This window comes from Xenopus laevis, chromosome 6L (assembly GCF_017654675.1).
Source record: "Xenopus laevis strain J_2021 chromosome 6L, Xenopus_laevis_v10.1, whole genome shotgun sequence".
Lineage (NCBI taxonomy): Eukaryota > Metazoa > Chordata > Amphibia > Anura > Pipidae > Xenopus > Xenopus laevis.
The window spans coordinates 115,405,702-115,429,661 of record NC_054381.1 but is presented as its reverse complement, the minus strand read 5'-3'; the positions used below and the strand labels follow the sequence as shown (position 1 = coordinate 115,429,661).

Genomic DNA, 23,960 nt, shown 5'->3' with positions numbered 1-23,960 from the left:
AAAAAAGTCTTTATTTTTGGTGAACAATCTGAAATCAACAGAATTGAAAAAAGTGTTGGAAGGTTGGAACCCCTTTAAGCCCTGACCTGCATATTCAAATTTGAGACTAATAAAAACTGCATAAATTGTAAACAAAAAAAGTGTCACATTCAGTTGTCCTGCGCCTTAAAGTCACATGAATTTAGGCTTCAGATTATGTCTGTAACATGCACCAGAGGAAGGACCAGTTGGGTCCGCAAAATGTAGTGCGTCAATAAAAACGACATTTATCACAGTTTTGAAGACTCTCCAGAGTTCCTAATGTTATACTTCAGATTAGGTTGGTTGAACAAAATCATATCCGGCTGGACACAAGGGTCACATCAGCAAATATGCCTACATATTTTCAGCTTTGCTCTTCACCTGCAAAACATGTGTGTTGCCCCAGAAGCTTACATTTATATAAATATTCTTAGTTTCAGCTGAGAAAGCCATGCATGGTCGCAGGGCCCTTTTTATATGGCACAAAACAAAGAAGCAAATCATAATGCAGGTGTGGAATACAGAAAATCATTTAAATGATCTATTATCAGAAAACCACATGTCCCAAGCATTGCGGATAACAGCTAATGTTTTGTAGAACCAAGGCTAAACAATAGATACTATCTGTTAAAGCTGTTGTCAGGTGGTGTTCAGGCCAATAAAGCTCAATTGCATGCAATAAAGCTCAATATTAATAACAAGTTCCTTCACCAGCGGATATGTGTTATGAGCCTATAGCTAATGGTACACAGAGCATTTCTTCTTTGTCATATTATAACCAGAAAGAAACACTTGATAACCCAGTGCCTCCTGACACTGTTATTTTTGGAAACTGGTCGTCACCACTCAAGACAAGTAGTTTTTGACCCAAAAATGCTCAAACATGAACTTTCAGGCGGATAGATGAATGACAGACATGATACCTGGGAGTATATCAAGGGTTTCTCTGCTGGCTGAGCTAGCAGAGGAACTTTAAATATAGCATTACCCTTATAAGTAAAAAAAAAAAATAAACATTTCTAAACAGTAAACGGGTATCTGTGTTTTAGATGGAATGATGGTATGATGGAACAAAACAATATGGCCTTAGGAACATCTAAAAACCAGAGGGCAATTCAGTCCTGCCTTTTATCAATCTCTACTTTAGGTTCTGTGGGCTTCTTTTATAGACATTTGAATTTATGATACAACACACTTAATATAGTAAAGGTGGCCATTCGCTGTTAAATACTCTATCCAACGGATACTTTACAAGAGGCCATACATATTGTGATTCTAAGGCCTAGACCAGTGATCCCCAACCAGTAGCACATGAGCAACGTGCTGCTCTCCAACCCCTTGGATGTTGCTCCCAGTGGCCTCAAAGCAGGTGCTTATTTTTGAGGCTTGGAGGCAAGTTTTGCTTGCATAAAAACCAGGTGCACTGCCAAACAGAGCCTCAATGTAGGTTGACAATGCACATAGGGGCTACTAAATAGCCAATCACAGCCCTTATTTGGCACCCCAGGAACATTTTTCATGCTAGTGTTGCTCCACAACTCCTTTTACTTTTGAATGTTGCTCATGGGTTCTAAAGGTTTGGGATCCCTGGCCTAGACAGTGCTTTGTCTGCCTGGAGGTGGATGGGCCCAAGGGTCCATTGCTCCCATGATGGCAGCACCAGGGGATAAAAGAAAAAAAGTGTCATTGTCCAGGCCACTACAGCAGCCTTGGACATTCCCCCCAGATGAAAACAACCCACGGGATATAACAGTTTTTCATGTAAAGTACATTAAGAGGCAGATTTATTAAGGTTCGAGTTGTGTTTTTTACAAAAAATTTTAGATTTCAAGGGTATTTTTGAGTCAAAAATAGAAAAATTTTGGGTTAAAAAAATGAATTTTTCAAGATTTATTATACCACTACCCGGTAATAGCTTGGATCCGAAAATACACCATCTAAAACCTGTCAAGGTCATGAAGAAGTCAATGGCAGAGGTCCCTTACACCATTTGAAGATGTTAATAGCCTTCATGATGTTCAATTTCTTTTTTTGGTCGATTTAGTTTGAAAAATCTGTCAATTCAAGTTTTCTGGTAGTTAACCCCGACTTCACCGATTTGAGTTTTTTTACATTCTAGTTTTTTCTTAAAATTAAAAACCATTCGAGTTGTGAGTTCATTTGAGGTCTAGAAAAGCTCGCATAGCTCTAAAATTCAACCTTTTTATAAATAACCCCCTAAATGTTCAGGTTTATTTTTTTTTACAGAACAAATTCAGATTGATAAAGTTCATTGAGTTTTTTCCATTCAAGTCCTCTTTACCGGCTGTTTATCTCTTTCTGCTCTCACACAGTTCTTCCCCCCCACCCTTTGCCTTTACATGTCTTTATTTGCTTGACCCAAGTTTCAAGGTAAAAATGAGGAAATTACATTTGAAACAGATCTTCAATTGTCTAAAAAAAGCCAAGCTACCCTTGCCTGAAAAAGAATACACTAGTGAGCGCATCAAATCAAATGCAATGATGATCTCAAGTTCTTAAGAAACTGTTGCCTTAGAAACCAAGAAGACAATGGACAAAGACCTTGCTATTGTTTTCCAGTCTAAATACAGTTAGCCCTTAGCAGATTCTGTTTGTCTCAGCAGGCATTTTGGCTTTGAAACAAAGACCCAAATGTCAGCTCAGATCCTTTCCAGGCTTAATCTTGATTAGTTATGCAAAAAGACCAGATCTGCTTCTGCTCCCACTAGATCTAACCAGAAATGGCCAGAGAAAAGTCAGTCAGTCAGATTGCACAGATAAAGGATCTTATTTGACTCAATGCGGGATTGTCCTAGATTTTAATTTAGCAGTTTCCCCTTAAAGCATGGACACACATGCAGATCTTCGTCGCTGTTCGCGCCAAGGTTTTTAAAAAAGCTGACAGCCACGTAAATATGCTAGCGACATGTGCCATTGCGTAAGCTTGAACCAGCTAACGTATTTACCCGACGGACGGCTTTTTTAAAAAAACGCACCAAAAACGCAACGAAGATCAGCATGTGTATCCATGCCCTTAGACTGCACAAAATAAAGAAAAGCAGCCAGCACCCATATTTTCTGTATTAGAATCAATGAGCTCAGAATGTGCAATTCACAATCTAGTTTTTAAAAATGGAATTAAATTTATTGTTTATTATTTATTGTTTTTAATTTTCTACATATACAGGTATGGGACCCTTTATCCAGAATGCACGGGACCTGGGGGTTTTCCGGATAAGGGATCTTTCCGTAATTTAGATCTGGGTTCCTTAAATCTACTAGAGAATCATATATAACATTAAATATAACATTAAATAAATCCAAAAAGCGTGTTTTACCTTCAAAAAGGATTCTTTATATCTTAGTGGGGATGAAGCACAAGCTACTTTTTTATTAGTGCAGAGAAAAAAGGAATTCCTTTTAAAAATTTGAATTATTTGATTATAATGGAGTCTATGGGAGACAGCCATCCTGTAATTCAGAACTTTCTGGATAACAGGTTTCCGGATAATGGATCCCATACCCATAATATTGTGAATATTTATGTGCATATATGTTCAGTAAAGGTGATTTGTTATTTATTTAATTTTTTTTTACGCCTAAAACTAGCCACACACAGGCCAAAATTGGCAACTTCAGACCTTACAACTGAGCTTATGTGCCTGCATGTGAGACCACCTATGTGGTTGGGGGTTGATCAGATATGGATTTGAAACTCATATGTGCAAAGGGCTTTTGATGTGGTCCTATCCTTACAGGCCTATGTTGTTTTCACTGGTCTGGATGGCAAAATCACCAAACACAGTGCCCTCTAAGTGCTGTAGTAACACAGTTGACACCGTCAGGCAAGAATTTTAGGGAAAGATCCACTTGTTTGCCAACCGGTGCGCAAATCTGCAGGTGAATGGCTAGCTGTACTCTAGGCCATCATAACTACACAGGGCTCATGGTCGATCCAGTCACTGTCCCAAGACTGACCATGGCTTGAAGAGTTCGTTTATTTATTATGCATAATAAAATGTTTATTCGGGTGCACTTTTTTGAAATAAGATTGAGATATGCCACATTCTAGGCAATATGTTCTCTATACTATATTGAATACATATGTACGTGGTGTGCACATGGCCGATTTATTGAGCTTTGGTGACTGCAAGTTTAAGTAGTGTGGGAAGCAGCGCCAAGACTCGCAAAACTGATCCCACCCTCACACCCACTGCTCACATTGGTGTTGCTTTGAAGTGTAGCAGTTGCCAATAAAAAAACATTTTATTTTTTTAAAATGTGTTTGTACACAGTGTGAAAACAGTTTAAATCACAAGCCTATATAAGATTAAGTAGAAAGCTAAATAGGACCATGTAAGACTTAATGATAATCTCCATTTAAATATTTGTCCTAGAACTCCCAAAAATACACAAGTTTGTACACAGAGTGGATCAATTACCAAAAAAAAAGTGTAAGCAAAAGTCAGTGGCATCAGAGCTCAATTTACACCTAAAAGGTTTCTCTCTTCACTAGCTTCACTATATAGCGGACATGTGTCAGTCTCCCGCTAGTCGGAGGGTCTCCAGATTTGGCAGTTTGATAGCAAATTTGACTGGAAATTGTAGGAATCTGAAAGTCTATCATTAAACCCTTATCTGGGGAGGCTATTGTCTGAGTTCAACAAAAGATCATCTGACAGGAAGTTGGCCACCAATGGGCAGATGGCCTGATGTTGAACAGTGAACCGATGAACAGTGTTTCCCAACCCTGGTGTTTTCCAAATACTTCAGAAATACTGCGGGGCACTGTAGCAAAAAAATAACATAAACATAGTCGTTTTTGCCCAGTGTAAAGCCGCCTAATAACATAAATACAAACTGCACATATTTGCCTAAATGTTTTGTCGTCATTGTGCAAAACAGTGTAGCTTTGGGAAATAATTACTTCTAAAACTACTTATTGACATTTTTTATGAGGGGGGGGGGAGTCTGGGTATTAAAGTGAACATTTCTATTTACTTTCTGGCAAACTGAGGCCCTATGTTACTTTATAACATACACTTTAGTCAGGGTCAGAGCCAGTAGCCCACAAGACAAATGGAAGCACATGGAGCACTCTAACCCCCACTGTAATCAATCCACAATATCAGTGATCAATACACCCCAACACTATATAGGAAACAAAAAATGCAAGATGAGAAAAGCCAAGGCACAGCTCCATGTGCAATTAGCCTAACAGAACACTGCCCAACACAAGAGGTACATAGATATAATAAAAGTAGCTAAAATGGAAATACTGCCATGTGTATAGACAGGGAGGGATATAGGAAGCTGAGACTAATGATGGGCGAATCTGACCCGTTTTGGTTCACTGAAAATTCGTGAAACGGCGAAAATTCGCTAAAATGCATTCTCTATGGACGACAAAAATCTTTTTTGGCGGGCAACACATTTTTTCACCCATTAGAGTCTATGGGCGTTATTTTCGCCGCGAAACCCGGCAAAAAATTTAGCTCATCGCTAGCTGAGACTGTTCTAGTTTGAAAGAGCCACAAAACAAAAAAAATCCCACTGAAAATGTAAAAGGTACAGTGAAAAATACATTTATACAGTACAGTTTAATCAAATTTTGAATTACGAACCTTTGACCTTATATTACTCTACCCCCACCAAAGCACATCTTAATCTGTAATTCCCAAAGGCAAACAGTCTGTCACCTATTCCAAAGACTTGTAATGCGATCAGCCAAAACAGGCAGCTGCTCCTTCTTAAAAACGCGGAGGAACGGCCTAGTTTGAGCATTAAGAGGGTGTCTGAGCCTGGGTGGGTGCTGCATTGATAAAGCTAGCAGGCAGCTGAGTAATCATTACATTATGCGTTAGCACTGTCAGTAAACACATCATCCTGTAAGAGTCCCATCCCCAAAATTAGCTGGGATGCAATCAATTCCCTAAAAGGGTACAATCCAGAAACACAAAATATTCTCTGTAACAAGAAAAATAATTTTTGCAACTTATTCATGAGAGACCAAAGCTCATTTCTACCTATTGCCTATTTAATCTCATATTTATCAGATATTTCAAACCATTGTAACAGATAAATTAAAAAAAATCATTACAACAATAATGTTAATAATAATTTAAATAAACTATACAACAGGACAAAATGACAGAAAATAATAATTTAAAAAATGAATATGGTTAAAAGACTAGTGTGCATTACAAACTTCCCCACTGGCTACTGCTTTCCATTAACTGGTAATGCAAGGTTTGAGGCAGATATTTTGCCAGCTTTACTGGCTTGTGACAGCCTCCCACAACAAAATTTGATCAGGGCTCAGTCAGATATTAATCAGGTAGGACAGAGGACTAAATGATCAGAATACAACAAAGGAAATGGGCATTGACAGTACTAGCTGATTGGTCCTCAATCTCCAAAAAAAAATCAAACCTGCGCGATCAATATCTGGCCTGATATCGATCGGGTAGGCCCATCAGAACGCCCCATACACAGGCAGATAAGCTGCCGAATCAGTCTAAAGGACCGATAACTCCAGTTTTAATCTGCCCATGTAAGGCCACCCTTAAACAGGTTGACAAAGGGTCGATAAAATGCCAAATTAGCATCTTTTATTGTCTCATGTATGGCCAGCTCTAGGTTTGCGAATACACACAATAGTAACACTTCACTTCTGGATCAACTAGCAGGTTAAAATAGAGTAAAAAAGTTGGGACGTTTGTCTTTTTATAACCTAACTTACTATTTTACTATGTTCACAATTTTACTATATTGTGCAGCACAAGCATAGATACCCACAAGGGAACCTTGGAAAATAAAGGCAATATGGCACTACAGAATTTAGCAAATAAAAAAAATAAAAAAAGATACCTGGGGAAAAGGTAAGTGATCAGTGGTGTAACTACCAGGGGTGCAATCGTACCTGGGCATGCCGAAGCAGAAACCGCAGGGTGCGTTTCTGGAGAGGATGGAGGAACAGTGCATATCCTGCACCCTGACCTATATGACGCTAGTTATACAATTGTTAGAGATATAATACACTGGGTGTTCCCAACACATTGGCACTCCTTTCCTTGTCCTTTAAGGGGGATGGCACACTGGATTCTTTGTTGCCCTGTGGAAAGTCACAATTCCCAAAAAATGCCTTTCTGTGGCAGGGGAATGGGAATCGTGTAATTGCAGAAAAATACTGAAAATCAGTTTAAAAATCGAATCTGTTTAATCTACAACTGAAATTTATTCAAAAGAATGACAGATTTCTACTTAGGCACTTGGCTTGGGCTAACAACATTCGGATATATGCCAGTGTAGAAACCTGCCATTAGCCTAAAAATGGATGGATCTTGTTATGAAATCTGGTCTTTTGTGTGGGGTGTAATTAGAACAGGTTCCCTTTTGGCCTTAGATAATATAAGCAGATCACAGACAAATTTACAGCCTTAACTGCACTATTAAACAGTATAACTTGTATGTTTTGTAAAATATAGACATATATATCTAATATGCCATAGACCTTAGATAGACAGTATAACAGAATATTACATTTTGTTTTTGAGTTTGTATTACAACCCCGCTACTGTGACCAGTCATAATCATATGTATCTGTACCTACAGTATATTCAGTAAACTGAGTGGTAATAAAAGCACCAACATTTTTGCAGCAGATATCTGCATTTGACCATTTTTCCACATCCTCTTCTGCTGTATAAATCAGGCTTTACTGAAACCCGTTATCCAGAAAGCTACAAATTACAGAAAGGCTGTCTCCCATCGACTCCATTTTATCCATATAGAATTTTTTTTTTTTTATACAAATGATTTCCTTATTCACTGTAACCTTGTACTTGATCCAAACTAATACATAATTAATCCTTATTGGAAGCAAAATCAGCCTATTTGGTTTATTTAATGTTTAAATGATTTTCTAGTAGACTTAAGGTATGAGGATTCAAATTATGGAAAGATCCATTATCCAGAAAGACCCAGGTCTCCAGCATTCTGGACCATAGGTCCCATACCTGTATCTCAGTTTGGATCAAGTACAAGATACTGTTTTATTATCACAGAGAAAAAGGAAATAATTTTTTATGATTCGGATTATTTGGATAAAATGGAGTCTATGTAAATGTTCCCAAAGCTCTTTTTATTGAAGACTATATTCTATACACCAGTCCATCGCCATATTTATGAACCTACTATATAATATGAAATCTTCACTACTTGAATTAATTTGCTCATTTACTATGTTTACTGTAATTTACTGACTGTATTACTAATTTTGGCGCTAATCTGCAAAAACTGTACAGGGTTAATTAGTGGCAGTCCCAGCCCAAGAAAACATATGTGGGGAAAAAATGTCACCTTTCAAAATTGGAACTGTTTGAAAGAAGTAAACATCCAAAAACAGAGGACCACGGATACAAAGAAGTTTATATATTGTTTTACATTAGCCATATTTATCTCAGCTGACTGAAAGACTTATGCTGTCTGGTGGTGAACACATCCTTGTTCATCTCCTGCTTTCCTATACCAAAACACGCAACAGCTTTTCTAAGGAAGGACAGTCATAATGAAAGGCAAAACCTGCTCAGTGTTGTGAAACCACACAATAAGGTCACCTACATCACCAGAGAGGAAACCAAGTGCTGCTACAAGATTCAGTTTTTGTGGTTACAAAACCCAAACAAACACAAATGCATCTGAACTAACATAGCCTAGTTTACAAAATAACATAATAGTCACCACCCTAGGCAGAGTACCATATATTAGCTTCCAAGCAGACGCTGCTACTGGGGGAGATTAGTCGCCCAGCGACTAATCTCCCCTAAATGCCTTTCTGCCAGCTAGAATGTAAATTGCCAGCAGGATGACACGCAGAACGCTTGTTTTTATTTTGCATTTAGTAGCAATGTGCGCCACAGCCCTAAAGATTTATGAAAAATGACAAGGCACAGGGCTAAAGATTGCTGGTTGAACAGCGAGTAGAGTGAGGCAGAAGCTGATAAAAATCTAACAAAAGGTACAATAATCATGGTTTCTGATGACTGAGAAACAGTTCAATGATACTCTTATCAGGTCAAGGACAAACTCCATTGTTAAGTGAAAGAAAAGAGTAAAAACGTATTTGCTTTTTCAACAACAAAGAGCAGTTTGGATAATAATCCTCTCCTACCTTATCAGAAACTAATGAATGACCGACCCATTTTTCCATTTCTGATAATCAAGCTGGTTCTATCTATGGGCCGGAAACATCCACCACAGAAAGTACCGTTGTGATTCAGGAATACTATTCACCTCTTGGTGAAGTTTACTACAGGCAAGTCATAACTCTAATAAAATAAGATAAGTTCACTGTATCATTTACATGGCCTTTATCGACAAACTATTTAGGAAGACAATGTAACGAAAATCCAGTAATGGTATAACATTAATCCCATTAAAGTTTGTTCACCTTTGAGTTAACTTTCAGTATGATGTAGAGCAGTGATCCCCAACCAGTAGCTCGTGAGCAACATGTTGCTCTCCAACCCCTTGGATGTTGCTCCTCTGGCCTCAAAGCAGGTGCTTATTTTTGAATTCCTGGCTTAGAGGCAAGTTTTGGTTGTATAAAAACCAGGTGCACTGCCAAACAGAGCCTCAAACTAGGTTGACAATCCACATAGAGGCTATCAAATGGCCAATCACAGCACTTATTTGGCACCCCAAGAACATTTTTCATGCTAGTGTTGCTCCCAAACTCCTTTTACTTCTGAATGTTGCTCATGGGTTCAAAACGTTGGGGATCCCTGATGTAGAGAGTGATATTCTGAGACAACTTGCAAATGGTTTTCATTTTTTATTATTTGTAGGTTTTTGAGTTATTTAGCTTTTTATTCACCTGCTCTCCAGTTTGATATTTCATCATGGTTGCTAAGGTCCAAATTACGCTAGAACCATGCACTGATTTAAATAAGAAACTGGAAAATGAATAGGAGAGTGTGTAAATAGAAAGATGAGTAATAAAAAGTAGCAATAACAATAAATGCGTATCCTTAGGCCTTTTGCTTTTAGATGGGGTCAGCAGAAGAAAGCAAATAATTAAAAAACTATAAAAAATAATGAAGACCAACTGAAAAGTTGCTTAGAACTGGCCATTCTATAACATGCTAAAAGTTAACTTAAAGGTGAACCACCCCTTAAAAGGAATAGCAACACCAAAATATGAAAGTGTTTTAAAGTAATGAAAATATCATGTACTGTTGCCCTGCACTGGTAAAACTGGTGTGTTTGCTTCATAAACACTACTATAATTCATATAAACAAGATGCTGTGTGGCAATGGTGGAAACTTAAAAAAGGCTATATGGAACAGGTTAAATAGTGGATAACAGATAGCAGATAAGCTCTGCAGAACATAATGGTGTTATCTGCTGTGTAAACTGAGCCTTTTCTCCTTTGAATGGCTGCCCCCAATGCTACACAGCAGCTCATTTATATAAACTATAGTATTGTTTCTGAAGCAAACACAGAATTCTTACCAGTGCAGGGAAAAACTGCATTATATTTGTATTACTTTAAAACACTTTCATTTTTTGATGTTACTGTTCCTTTAAAGAGATTATGAATCGCTGGTCTTAAAGCTTAAGTATCTCACTTTCCAAAAATGTCATAGTTGTGCGGCATAGCATGGGATCTTGTCTTTACAACAACAGATAAGAATATTAGAAAGGTTCAAAAAGAAAAGAATGAATTACTTTTCAAATAATTTTTCATGACACTACCTGCATACTATAATACTTAACTATACGAAGTAAAGGGCCATAATATAATCAATTATAAACACAAAATACAGCAGTTCCATGCATAATACATTTATTTGGAGAATATACATAAATCCAAATATCCCATTATAATACACAAAAGCCATGAATATCCTGTAAATTATATCCTTATAAACGGTGAGTTCTGATGTCATCAGTTTTAAACGGTGAGTTTTGATGTAATTTCTGTCACATGACTCACTAAAATTTGTGTATTATAATAAATAAAGTACCCCCAGTTGTAAAATATGAGGATATTAGAAGTTACCTCGGTGTTTCATGACCTGTATAAAAACACTCGGCCTTCGACCTCGTGTTTTTATATGGTCATGAAACTCCTTGGTAACTTATAATATCCTTATATTTTACAAGAGGGGGTACTTTATTCACTATATATCATACCAAACAGAAGAGAAACTCAGTGCTCTATAACCTCTTAGCTGCTCCCTCCTAATGCATTTACATAACTGGGTGCTTGATCAGAGGAGGGGAAGATCCCATACCTTCCAACATTCTGGAAATAGAAAGAGGGACAAAAAGATCTGCTGCCCATTTTTGTGGCCACACCCCCTAATTACAATGTTCATTTTACAAAAGTTGCCAGGTTATGAAAGTTCCAACACATTTCTGTGATTTTCATATGTTATTGCAGTTTTCCTAATGAAGGAGAATTGCCCCTTAAGATGCAAGTCACAGTTTCCCCAAGAGACCTGCTTATCTTAAATTGTTACAAAAGTATCTAAGTGCACCTGCCACATTTTCTATGCGCTCAGCGAAAAGTAGGGATGCCCAAATCCATTATTTGGGATTCACAGGAATCCCCAAATCCTTCATGAAAGTTTTGTCCGGTTTTCCTTCCTGACCCTAATTTACATATGGAATTAGGATTTGGAATTGGTTCAGCCAGGCACAAGGATTCGCCCAACTCCGAATCCTCCTGAAAAAGGCTGAATCCTGGATTTGGTGCATCCCTAGCTAAAAGCCAATTAAGTTGGCTGTTCAGTGCAGGAGATCAAAGAGAAAGTCGGGAGATTTCAGTAACAATCTGGGACTGCGGGTTGAGCTGTAAAAATCGGGACTGTCCTACGAAAAATAGGACAGTTGGGAGGTATGAAAGATCCTGTGTATAGCCTAAAAGAGTGTGTTCAAGTAATTATCAGTCAATAGTTCCCTGTAAAATTAGCAGATCTCAACAAATGTTGCCTCACGAGGAAAATTCTGGCGACTTTGGAAAACGAATCGATTTTCATTTTAGCCGGCGGAGGGCAGGGGGAAGGCAGTTCGGAGAGATTGTCGCCCCGAAGAAGAAATCTCTCCGAATCTGCTGATGTGTCCAGACCCTAAGGTAAGTGAATACAATCACCTGGGGCGGGTGCCTAACTTTTGGCACCCCCCAGTGATTGTTGCCTTTCCTTCTCCTTTGAACAATATTTAATAGATTTTTGGCTTGGCTCCAAATAACAGGAAATCAAGCATTTAAAAAACTATAAATAAATAAAAAAAAGCAATATACTGGAAACTTTTCTTCAGTGCTAGTACAAAGAACAAAAATACTTCAAAATTCTTCCGAAAATAAAACTGCAATTAAACATCAAAAATCATAAGATCAGTAATAACCAAAAGGGCTATAGAACTGTGCCTGTAAAGATTAAGGCAGCCAGGGGGGCACAATATACTGAGGAGTCAGCAGAAATTTGTAGCAACACATTGATTTACTGGCTTTTATTTATATGTTTTTGCCAAGTAACTTTACTGTTTTGTCACGTTGCTGTCAGCTGACTGTCAGCCTCTTGCCAACTTTTATTTTGTTGGCCAAAACAATGAAAAACAAGAATTCCTACTTTCATTGGCAGCTATTATTACAGCTATGTACAGGAGGGGCACAGGAGGGTAGGCTCAACCTAAATCAAGAGAAGGTGTCAGGGAGATACATAATCAAGAATCTATCTGGACCCTAGGAAATCCAGAACAGGTTTGGGAACGGTTATCCAGAATGCTCAGGAACAGGATAAGGGATCTTTCCATAATTTGGATCATCATACCATAAAGGGATACTGTCATGGAAATTTTTTTTTTTCCAAAACGCATCAATTAATAGTGCTGCTCCAGCAGAATTTCTTTTTCCCCCCCAGCAGCCAAACAAAAGAACAATGGGAAGGTAAAAAATAGCAGCTCCCAAACACAAGATAACAGCTGCCTGGTAGATCTAAGAACAACACTCAATAGTAAAAACCCATGTCCCACTGAGACACATTCAGTTACATTGAGAAGGAAAACCAGCAGCCTGCCAGAAAGCATTTCTCTCCTAAAGTGCAGGCACAAGTCACATGACTGGGGGCAGCTGGGAAATCAACAAAATGTCTAGCCCCATGTCAGATTCCAAAATTGGATATAAAAAATTCTGTTTGTTCTTTTGAGAAATGGATTCCAGTGCAGAATTCTGCGGGGGTAGCACTATTAACTGATGTGTTTTGAAAAAACATGTTGACAGGATCCCTAGAAAACAATGCAAACATTAAAGAAACCCAATAGGCTGGTTTTTATCTTAGTTGGGATCAAGTACAAGCTACTGTTATATTAATACAGAGAAAAGGGAAATCATTTTTAAATTTTTTAAATATTTGGATAAAATGGAGTCTATAGGAGATGGCCTTTCCATAATTCCGAGCTTTCTGGATAATGGTTTCCGGATAACGAATCCCATACCCATATTACAAACACTCATTGGGAAGTACCTGACTTGACATTTACATCCCTATAGTTTGGCTTCTTTTTTTTAATAATTAAAAAACAACACAATCTGCAGAACTGTGGTTAAGGAAAGGGTGAAACCATGAAGCTACACAGAGACGCATAAACTGCCCAAATCATTGGCACCAAAAATTTTCAAGGGAAAACACCAGTAGCTGGGTTGGTTTAACTGAAACCAGTTTGGGACCCAAGCGCCGGCTTTTTCTTTAAAAAAAAAAAAAAAATGCAACCCCCTTTGCAAATTAGAATTCTGACTTTGCTGCTCTCAGGGTGTGACTGAACATCAGCTCCCAAGACCCCTACAGTGTATGTCAGCTGTAGTTCAACAACAGCTGGAGGCACAGTACTGGACAGACCCTCTTTGCTTTGATTGTTAGTGTTTGCAAAACAATAGCAGAGAATTTAATTAAGCACCTACTGAAACAAACCAGGGGGTGCAACTCATTGCATAGACATTTGGCCAATGCGCTCTCACCTCTGACATCAATAGCAATTAACTGGATTTGGACTCTGATGATAATTAAGGCATTTTGGGGAAGACTTTGCCCTGTACAAATCTAATGTACTCTAAAATCCATTACCATATCCTAGTTAGGCTAAACAAAAGGTATCAATCCCACTGAAAGTTCTGCTCATTAAGCAAAACATTTTCATTTAAAGGGGTAAATGTCCATTGAAAGTCAAGCTCTCATTTCACCAATACTTTATGGAAGCAGTGCACTGGCAGTTACCACTACAACTTCTGATCTGAGGGTTGTAGTTGAGCTCAAGAGTCTCGCGTATTAGATGCCTGCTTTATGTAGTAAGTGAATGTAAAAAGGCTGCTATAGTCAATAATAAATACATAGCAGTATATATGTGTGTGTGTGTATATCCTACTGCACATTTACCTGCTAATAAAGGCCAGGTCCCGGTCTGGATCCTCCACTCTTCCCAAATTCTCTCCCGTTAGTCCTGATATCAGCCAGGCTCCGATCTCCACCTATACAGGACACCCGAGCCCTGTGAGACACAGCAGAGGCTGCCCCTTCTATACGAGACCGCTCCAAAGTCCCGCCGTGTCCCCGTTACCTCCAATTGCCGGATTGCCGAGTACCACTCTCTGTAAACTGACAGATTGTGATCGCTGCGCTTCTACAGGGAGCAGTTGGTGCCATACTCCTCCTCCTGGGAGGGACAATGTGCTGCACTTGGAAGCACCACTGCTGGGTCCTAATGTTGAGATAAGTGCATGCTGGGACTGCTGCCCGGTCCTTGACTTTGAGCAGGGGGTCCCGACCATTTAGATGTAAAAAGAGTTGGGGAGCAACAGAAGCATGAAAAATGTTCCTGGGTGGTGCCAAATAAGGATCAGGGTTGCCAGGTTTAAATTTCAAAAACATCCAAAGACTGTAAAAAAAAAACTAGCCAAAAAGTAGCCAAAAGCTATTTTAAAAGTAGCCCAAAAATAGCACCATTTATACCCTGAAAAATATTAATGGATAAGATTCTTTATTTGTCACATGCATAGTTATACAAGTACAACATGCAGTGAATGCATCCTGATCCACTTTTTTTAGACTGTGCAAACTTAATACATACTAGTTAATGTACAAATAAGTACAAAAAGAATTTTTACATAATTTTTTTTTTTTTAAATATTTTTAAAATTAAGTATAGCAGCAGAGCATATGTTATACAAGATCAGTGTCGTACACTCTCACTCTAAATTTTGGAAAAAGATGTTTTCTGGCAATGCGCAACACCTTTTGCGCGTGTGCGCTGAGCGTCGCCACTTGCGCATGGCGTCGTTCATGCATGTGCACCAAACGGCGCATTCACACAGTCGCGCTGAGCTCGGCTCGTCGCAGTAGGCCCTCCCAGTCCGAACCTGTACAAGATGAACCATGTTATTTATATAAGTGACAGTGAGTGAAGATTGTATAAAAATATAAAATCTAAAAACAGCAGTGCAGAACAGTTCATCAAATAACCATATTACTGTGATGGTGAAATAGAATAAAACGGTGCAGTAACAGTACACAATATTAAAGTGCAATATATGGGAATTGTATAGTACGGTATTGTGGTGACGTAATGTGTCACATAGATCAAGTAGGTGCAAGTGAAAAAAGGGAGAGGGGAAGGAGATATGAGTAAGGTCAGGTGACAAATCATATTATTTACATGGTGATAGTAAGTGAAGATTGTATAAAACGAATAAAAATATAAAAAAAACAGCAGTGCAATACTTTATTGTATAAAGTAAAACAATAAGGGTATCAACAGTAAAGTAACTAAATGCTACCGGGCACAGGCGCATGATGTGCACCCGGGCCCCCTCTAGACATACATCCCAACATTTTGGAAACAAAAAGAGGGACAAAAAGTTGGTGCATGCAGGGCCACCATTAGAAATCACGGAGCTCTGCACAACAAAATGTTCGGGGCCCCAACCCAGATCCCGCCCACTCGACATCACAGTTAAAAGACCACACAGACATCAGCGCTAACTACCCCACACACATAAGCTATAAGTTAAAAAAAATAAAAGATAAAAAAAATTTGGCACCAAGTTACAAGTTAAAAAAAAATTGGGGCCCCAAAGAATCTTTTTTTAAAAAAAAACATTGGCGCCAGGGCCCCCCCTTACAAATTAATTTTTTTTTTAAAAAAAAATAGAAAAAAAAACACACACACACATTGGTGTTCAGAGGAATTTAACTCCTGGCTTCAGAACTTCAACTTCTCCTCCTTTTGTGACTTTGGGTATTTTCGTCGCTTCAGGACTTCAATTTCGGCTGTTTTCATGACTTCGGGTCTTTTCGCAGCTTCTGGACTTTGGCTTCGGCTGTTTTCGTGACTTTGGGTCTTTTTTTGGCACTTCAGCATTCGAGAATTGGGCTTTTCGGCACTTCCGCATTCAGGACCTGTCAAGGTCAAAAAAGTTCAGCACTGCCCGGCCCCACTTCAGGCCCAGTACACTTGTACCCCCTGTGCCCCCTGATGACAGCCCTGGGCGCGTGTATCGGAGCAAAAAAATTTTTGACCACGCCCATTTTGTGGCTTCACCCCCTAATTACCATGTTCATTTTACAAAGTTTGGCAGGTTATGAAAGTTTGAACATATTTCTGTTTGCTTATTTATCTCAGTTATTACAGTTTTGCTAATGAAGGTGAATTGCCCTTTAAGCTGTGAGTCTAACTTCTCCCAAGGGACCTATTATCTTATATTGTTACAATAACTTATTGCCACTCCTGTTAACTTTAAGAGCCGAATTTCAGTTTTTAAACCCGGAAATTCAGGTCTTCTAGTGGATCCCCTCTGTCGCTGAAAAGATGAGTGCCTTGGGGAGGGGGGGGGCGTTAGAGCGAAGGCCACCTGGGGCGGCAATATGGCCAGGATCGCCCCTGCATATGGTCAGATTTTATTTGTCGTATGACGAATATTTGGATACTGATCATACATTTGGGAAGGCAGTTTTATCAAAGGCTGAATTTCAAATTAATGTGAGTTCAACTCGAATGTCAGGAAGGCTGCAAACAACTCCAAATTGATCCCTGGACCTCTCCATTGACTTAAAGAATAACTTGGCAGGTTTTAGGTGGGGGAATAGTCAAAATGGAGTTCTTTAAGGGTCAGAGTATGAAAAATCTCGAAAGTCGAATTCGAATTTTTAAAAAAAACTCAAATCGAATTTTAATAACTCCCTAGTTGAATTTGACTGTTTTTACCATAAAAACATTTAAATAATTGAATTTTGAATTCAAATTTTCAATTCGACCCTTGATAAATCTGCCACCTATGGTGTCATTTACTAAACCTTGATTTTTTTCAGCCATCTCAAACCTGCCAAGGTCATGTAGAAGTCAGTGGCAGATGTCCCTTTTACAATATGATGTGATCTGTGCTGGGATTCGTCTGATAATCCAAGCAATGTGGGGCTTTTCGGGCAATAACCTGAAAATAATCAAATGATTCGGGCATCCAATGAGAAAAATTTGTACAATTTGATTTTTCCGGACCAGATAATCAGTTAGAAACAATAAAATTCTACCTGTATTTGACGATTCAGCAGTAAATACTGGCTGATGTTCGGGTACCTTTGGGCGCTGGATCAAAACATTCCAACTTCACCCATCGAGGAGCCATCTGAAATTCAAGTCTTTTGCAGACATCAGTTGAAACAATAATACCTGTGCGTCTATGGCCACTTTTACATTCAGATTTAAACTGTAAGATTACAGTAGAAAAAATACAAAATTAGACGATGTTCTGGCCATTTAATTGACAGAAAGTAGTTGAACAAAAGTTATGTACCAGTGACCCATGGATATCTTCAGATACATGCAAAAATATCATTATCTGACAGAAATTTTCTGACCTGTCCAATTATCCAGAGCCCAGACACGGTCCAAAAATCATACAAAACTTTAATTCCTACCATTATAGCAGCCAACTTTAAAGATAGGGTCCAATGGCAGTGCAAGGATGTCCAATCTTCGACCCTCCAACCGATTGAAACTCCCAAATTTTAGGTTATGAGTAAGGTACTGAGTGTTGCAGTGCAACAACAGTTGGAGGGCCACCCCTCCTGGACATCCCTATATATCTATAATGAGGATATATTAAGACCTCACCAGGGGTGTAACAATAGCTCTCTGGGCCCCCCCGCCAGAAAAATATTCAGAGGGCCCGGGTGTACACACTCCTGCACAAACCCCTAACCCCCACCACTCTCTGGAGTTCCTTGGAGTTCCATGACTTTTATAAAAGCTTTATATGTCGTGTATATTTTACAACAGGGGATACTTTATTGAGATATATATATATATATATATATATATATTAGGGATGTACCAAATCCACTACTTTGGATTCCGCCGAACCCCAAATCCTTCTAGAAAGATTTGGCCGAATACCGAACCGAATCCAAATCCTAATTTGCATATGCAAATTAGGGGTGGGAAGAGGAAAATATTTTTTACTTCCGTGTTTTGTGACAAAAAGTCATGCGATTTCCCTTCCCGCCACTAATTTGCATATGCAAATTCGGATTCGGATTCAGTTCGGCCTGGCAGAAGGATTCGGCCGAATCCAAATACTGCTGTAAAAGGCCGAATCCTGGCCAAATCCCAAAACAAAATACATATATATATATATATATATATATATATATATATATATATATATATATATATTAGGGATGCACCGAATCCAGGATTCATTTCGGGATTTGGCCAGGATTCTGCCTTTTTCAGCAGGATTCGGCCAAATCCTTCGGCCAGTCCGAACCGAATCAGAATCCTATATATATCCAGTATATATATATATAATCTCTTTTAGACTGCTTTTAAAATCTGCCCCATGTGCACTGTAAAGTTAAAAAACATGTATCATTTATTGAAGCATGAACAGTCCCTGAGAAAGGTCACTTTATGTGACCATGCACACGGCCGTCCACGCAACTGTGGGAAGGGAGGAGAATGCGACGGAGGGAGGAGAACGCGACGGAGGGGAGGAGAACGCGACAGAGGGGAGGGGGGAGGAGAACCTGACGGAGGGGAGGGTGACAGGAGGGAGGGGAGAGTGAGGGAGGGAAGAAAGGGGAGTAAGGGGTGCAAACCCGGCTAGGGGTAGGCAGAAGACAATTGTAAAGGTAGCTTTCCAGAGCCCCCTATCATTGCGCCCCCTAGGCAGCTGTCTCTTCTGCTTACCCCTAATTCTGGCCCTGGACTGAAATGTAAGATTTTCATTAAAAATATTTTTGTTTTGTTGCTAAGACCTGCAAGTGTGGCATTCTATGTTAGCTAAAAACAGCAGAATGAATAGTTTGGTGATTGGGCCTATGGTCTAAAGTTTTCTACTGGGACCCGGGCATTCCAGTTCCACTGCCACTGCAGAACAGAGATAAAAATATCCTTAGAGAGCCACACTTGTTGCAGAATAAAAGAAGACAACTTTTCTTGAGTTTAGGGGGTTCCATTAAAGCAAATGACAGGCTGCTGTTCCAGGATAAATGTGGCACGTACAATGAGCCTGTGGCTAGGAAAACACCCTATAGAAAATTACACATTAACCTGACCAAATATTAGAGTTTGTGATGTTTAGTAACTCATGCATGGTCCAATTAGGGTTGCCACCTTTTCTAGAAAAAATTACTGGCTTCCTATTTGTTTATTTTTCTGCCCTATTAATAACATATCAGCAAGGTGGCAACCTAATTCCAATTGGTGGATAACTTATGGGTCCTAAGAATTATCCAGTGGCAATTATCCATGACTCCTTCAGCCCCCTGGCTAAAGGTGGTCATAGACGCAGGGCTATATTTATGTCCAACACTGCCTAAAGCCCCTTCACCAGTTTCCTCCTAGATCAATGCATGTGTAGAACAGTCTTTGCACATGGTTAAGATCATGATATACTTCCATTGGAATTAGCCACAAATATTTGGTGACAGGCTGGGGGGATTTTTTTAAATATATACTGTTAATATATCTATACCAATATCTATTTATCTTCCTGAGAAAGATCACCATGGAGTGATGGATCAGGATTTGCATGTAATTCCGTTGAATAACAGTGAGTCTAGCACTGTTGGGGGCAATTCTTTTTAAATAGAACTATTGTTTCCTCCAAGCAGAGTGCGGGCTTTATTAGCGCCCACCTCTGGTGGAGGAAACTAGTTCAGGATTCAGCCTTTTTCAGCAGGATTTGAATTTGGCAAATTAGGGGCGGGAAAGGGAATTTACATAACTTTTTGTAAAATGTTTTTTCTATTTTTTCCTTTCCCGTCCCTAATTTGCATAAGAAAAATTAGATTCAGCTCGGTATTTGACCGAATCTTTCATTAAGGATTCAGGGATTCGGTTGAATCCCAAATAGTGGATTCGGTGCATGCCTAGTGACAGATGCCCTTTAATGGTGAGCATGTCTTGACTTTTGAGTGGCTTTTTATGGGCTCTCTGCAGACATATTAGACACATCATAAGACTTTTCCTTCACAGAGTTATCACGTAGAACAAAATTCTGGATTTGATAAACAGTACCATTGGACAGACATTTCCTTCTTTTTTGGTTGCTATAATTAGTATTGGTGACTGCTTGCTGTTATATTGCAGACTATTTGTTAGTTAATGCCTACCCCGAAACTAATTTTGAACTTGTGTCTGAATTCTGCATTGAACTTGTCCTATCTTCTGAGTGCTGTTTTTGATATCTCAAACCTGAAACTACCCTTTACATTCACACGTTTACAGTACATTGTGAAGCAATGTTAATTTTTTTATTATCTTAGTTGTTTATTGTTTCACTGCTAAATTAGTCTGCTGTTATTTTTTTCGCTACAAACCCGAGAGGTCATCTATCCAGTATTGAGTTTAGGTTTAAGTGCAGGAAATGCAACATAATTTTTTTATGCTGCCATTAACATCTAGCGACCAATGGCAGCATTTATTTTTGTGGCATGTATTTGTCAGGGCCCGAAGACTCAGGTTAGGAATTACAGACCAAGGAGGAAGTAGCTGGCACCAAACACAATTCAAGGTATCAAAGGGGTTAAGAAGTACAACAAAGTCAAGTCCAGGCAAAGGGTCAGTACAGGCAGCAAGGGTTCAATAAACGGTGAAACAGGCCAAGGTCAAGATCAGAATCAGCAGAATTAGTAATCTAGCATACCTAGGAACACACAAAGTAGTACCTATAATAGGGCAATGTCAGTAGGCCTTTGGCAGATTTTCGCACCGAAATGAACGTGATGACGTCACGTGCTGACGCCATGATGCCGCACACGTTTTGCCGAATCGGCTTCAGAACGTCACGGCGTACCACGTGGCTCCCCTGGCTCCCCTGGGCGGCAACCATCTTAATGGTGACGTCAAAGGAGTAAGGAGCGCCGGTGAGCGCTCCTTATAGTATTAATACCATGTACCATAGCAATAACATTAATTTGGTACTCTTACTGAATTATTTTTGGTGGATAATTTTCCTGATTACAGTGGCTAAAATCCATATGGTTGGGTGGTCTTTTTGTTTGATATGATAATACTCAACATAGGAAATACATTACTGCTTTCTCACTGAAGCTGTTATTATTATTTTTTTATTTATATAGCACTAACATATTCAGCAGCTCTTTATACATCATTTACATCAAACCCTGCAGTGAATCTTACAATGTAAGGTCCCTATCAGACTCACACACACACTAGAGTCAGGAACCAATTAACCTGTAGATATGTTTTTGGAGTATGGGAGGAAACTGGAGGAAACCCAATAAGAATATTCAAACTCTTTGTAGATATTCCCCTGCTTAGAAATGTAACCTAGAACACCTGCAAGGCAGAAAAGCTCTGCTGTATGTCTACTTGTATCCCGTCTGTTCATTTCCTTTCTAGGGTTAACTAAGAATTAACTCAAACTTGTACTACCTCTTTAAAATGGGCAAAGCCTGGATGTTGACTTTGGTAGGTATATGAGGCTTTGGTGAAAACAGAAAGAAAACACACGATTTTAGGCAATGAATATATTGAGCAATATCAAAAAGGCAATATTTTATTAAAGAGATAAACAAATATAAGCTTGGCCTTGAGTAGGACAGACATCTGTAGTGAAACTTATTGACAGGCTCATTTTCTGCAAGCTATTGACATCACATTTCCTTCTGCATTTACTGGTCACGTTTCCCAAGACTTCTCAAAGGCTGGAGTGGAGTCATATAGTCAATGAAATCAAATGGAGGTATAGGTATTACCTTATAACATTCTAAAACTAATTTAACCAAGGTAAGCCAGTTATGTCTTTTAAAAGTTTTTAGATGATAAACTCTAATGAGCATGGTCCTCCTTACCTTACATTTCGCTACGCGTGCCAACTTTTTTGTCCCTCCTGTTATTTCCAAAATGTTGGGATGTATGCTTTATAAACAATAATAATAATGTCTCTGCCAACTCTCTTCCATGTGTTCTGGGAATGCCCTAGTATAAAAGACTACTGGGGGAAAGTACTAGAATTCATTCAAACTAGGTTTGACTTACCGAATATTCGCTCCCCGGAGCTTTGTCTTATGGGTCACACTGAACCTCTTACTTTCCCCCAGTGCCAGAGGCTATTTTATTTGCAATGGCTGTATTATGCTAAGAAAGCCATTTTGCTGACTTGGAAGGATACTTGCCCCCCCCCCACTTTGAGTCGCTGGAAAAGATTGATAAACTAAATACTCCCCCTGCAGAAGGCAGTGTATTTAGCTATAGGGTGTCCAGAAAAATTCCAAAAAATATGGGGTCCTTGGCTTGAGCTGCCTGACACTGCCAACTCACGTGCACCACGCAATGACTTAGGTCTGGTTGAATTGCTCCTTATGAAGTAAATGCATGCATATCGCTTTGATGTACCTAATATGTAACCTTTGACTATCCTAGGTAACGAATTGTAAGACATTCTTATATTTTCTTCTGTACTTTTGTATGTCTTTTTGAAAAAAGTTAATAAAAACTAATTTTAAAAAAAAATAATGACTCTGCCAAGCTCTGAAAGCAGATATTTATCATTGTTTATGGTCCTGCTCGGTAATCAAACAGTTTTGGGAGATGGTCACTTCCTACTGTAAACTTACACTACATATTCAGGTCCACCTTACACCCTTATGGGAGATCTTTGGAGACACAACAAATATTACAAAGGCAGATAAGAAATTAGCAAATATAATTTCAGCAGTTAGCAGAAAGGCAATGTTACACTGTTGGATAGCAAACCACCCCAACCAGTTGAGATGATGATTACAAAGCTAGACTTTGCCTACCTCATGGACTGACCTCCCTAAATAGGGGACGCCAAGTTACAACCTTTTTTGCTACTTGGTCAAAATATATACAAACACTATCCCCCACACGTCAGCTGTAAATTCCCTATGTCTCACCACATGGTATATGTCTGAGGAATTGGCAGGGAGAAATACAATACTTTAAGGTATTGGAATCAGTGACAGTTCAGGTGGCCTTACACTTAGTATGACCCAGAACGTAATTAAAGATAACCCTTTGGGAAAGTGAAGAAGATGTCTACTGGTAAAGATAAGGTGTTTCATCCTGTAAGATATATGGAGGAATATGGGAGTAGGCTGGGGGAAAACCCATGTGTATAGGCCTACCTCCTTTTTATTTGTAGATGTAAAGCTATAATACTATATGGCTTTCAATTTTGTTTGTTGATATGTTTTGTTTGGTGCAAGTAAAGACATTAAATAAAAAAAAATGGCACCAATAGACTTTAATGGGTGAAAAAGATTGTCGAGCATAAAAAATTTGTTGCACAATTTGTAACATGTCAAAAAAAAAGTGAAATTTGCCCATCACTACCTTCGACGCAACATAAACCATTAAACCAAAACTTTTCATAATTCCTGACCATACT

At 38.9% G+C, this 23,960-nt stretch overlaps 1 protein-coding gene across 3 annotated transcripts in view; it reads right to left on the bottom strand.

Annotated features, from left to right (window-relative positions):
• The window catches only part of LOC108719216 (GREB1-like protein), a 71,609-nt gene extending 56,874 nt beyond the window's left edge, over positions 1–14,735 (bottom strand). For 2 of the 3 annotated variants that reach the window (XM_018267937.2, XM_018267935.2), the window contains exon 1: positions 14,461–14,735. The gene's annotated coding sequence lies outside the window, so the exon portion shown is untranslated. The remainder of the gene's footprint in view (positions 1–14,460) is intronic. The other variant, XM_018267931.2, reaches the window with a different exon arrangement.
• Between the last annotated feature and the right edge of the window lie 9,225 nt (positions 14,736–23,960).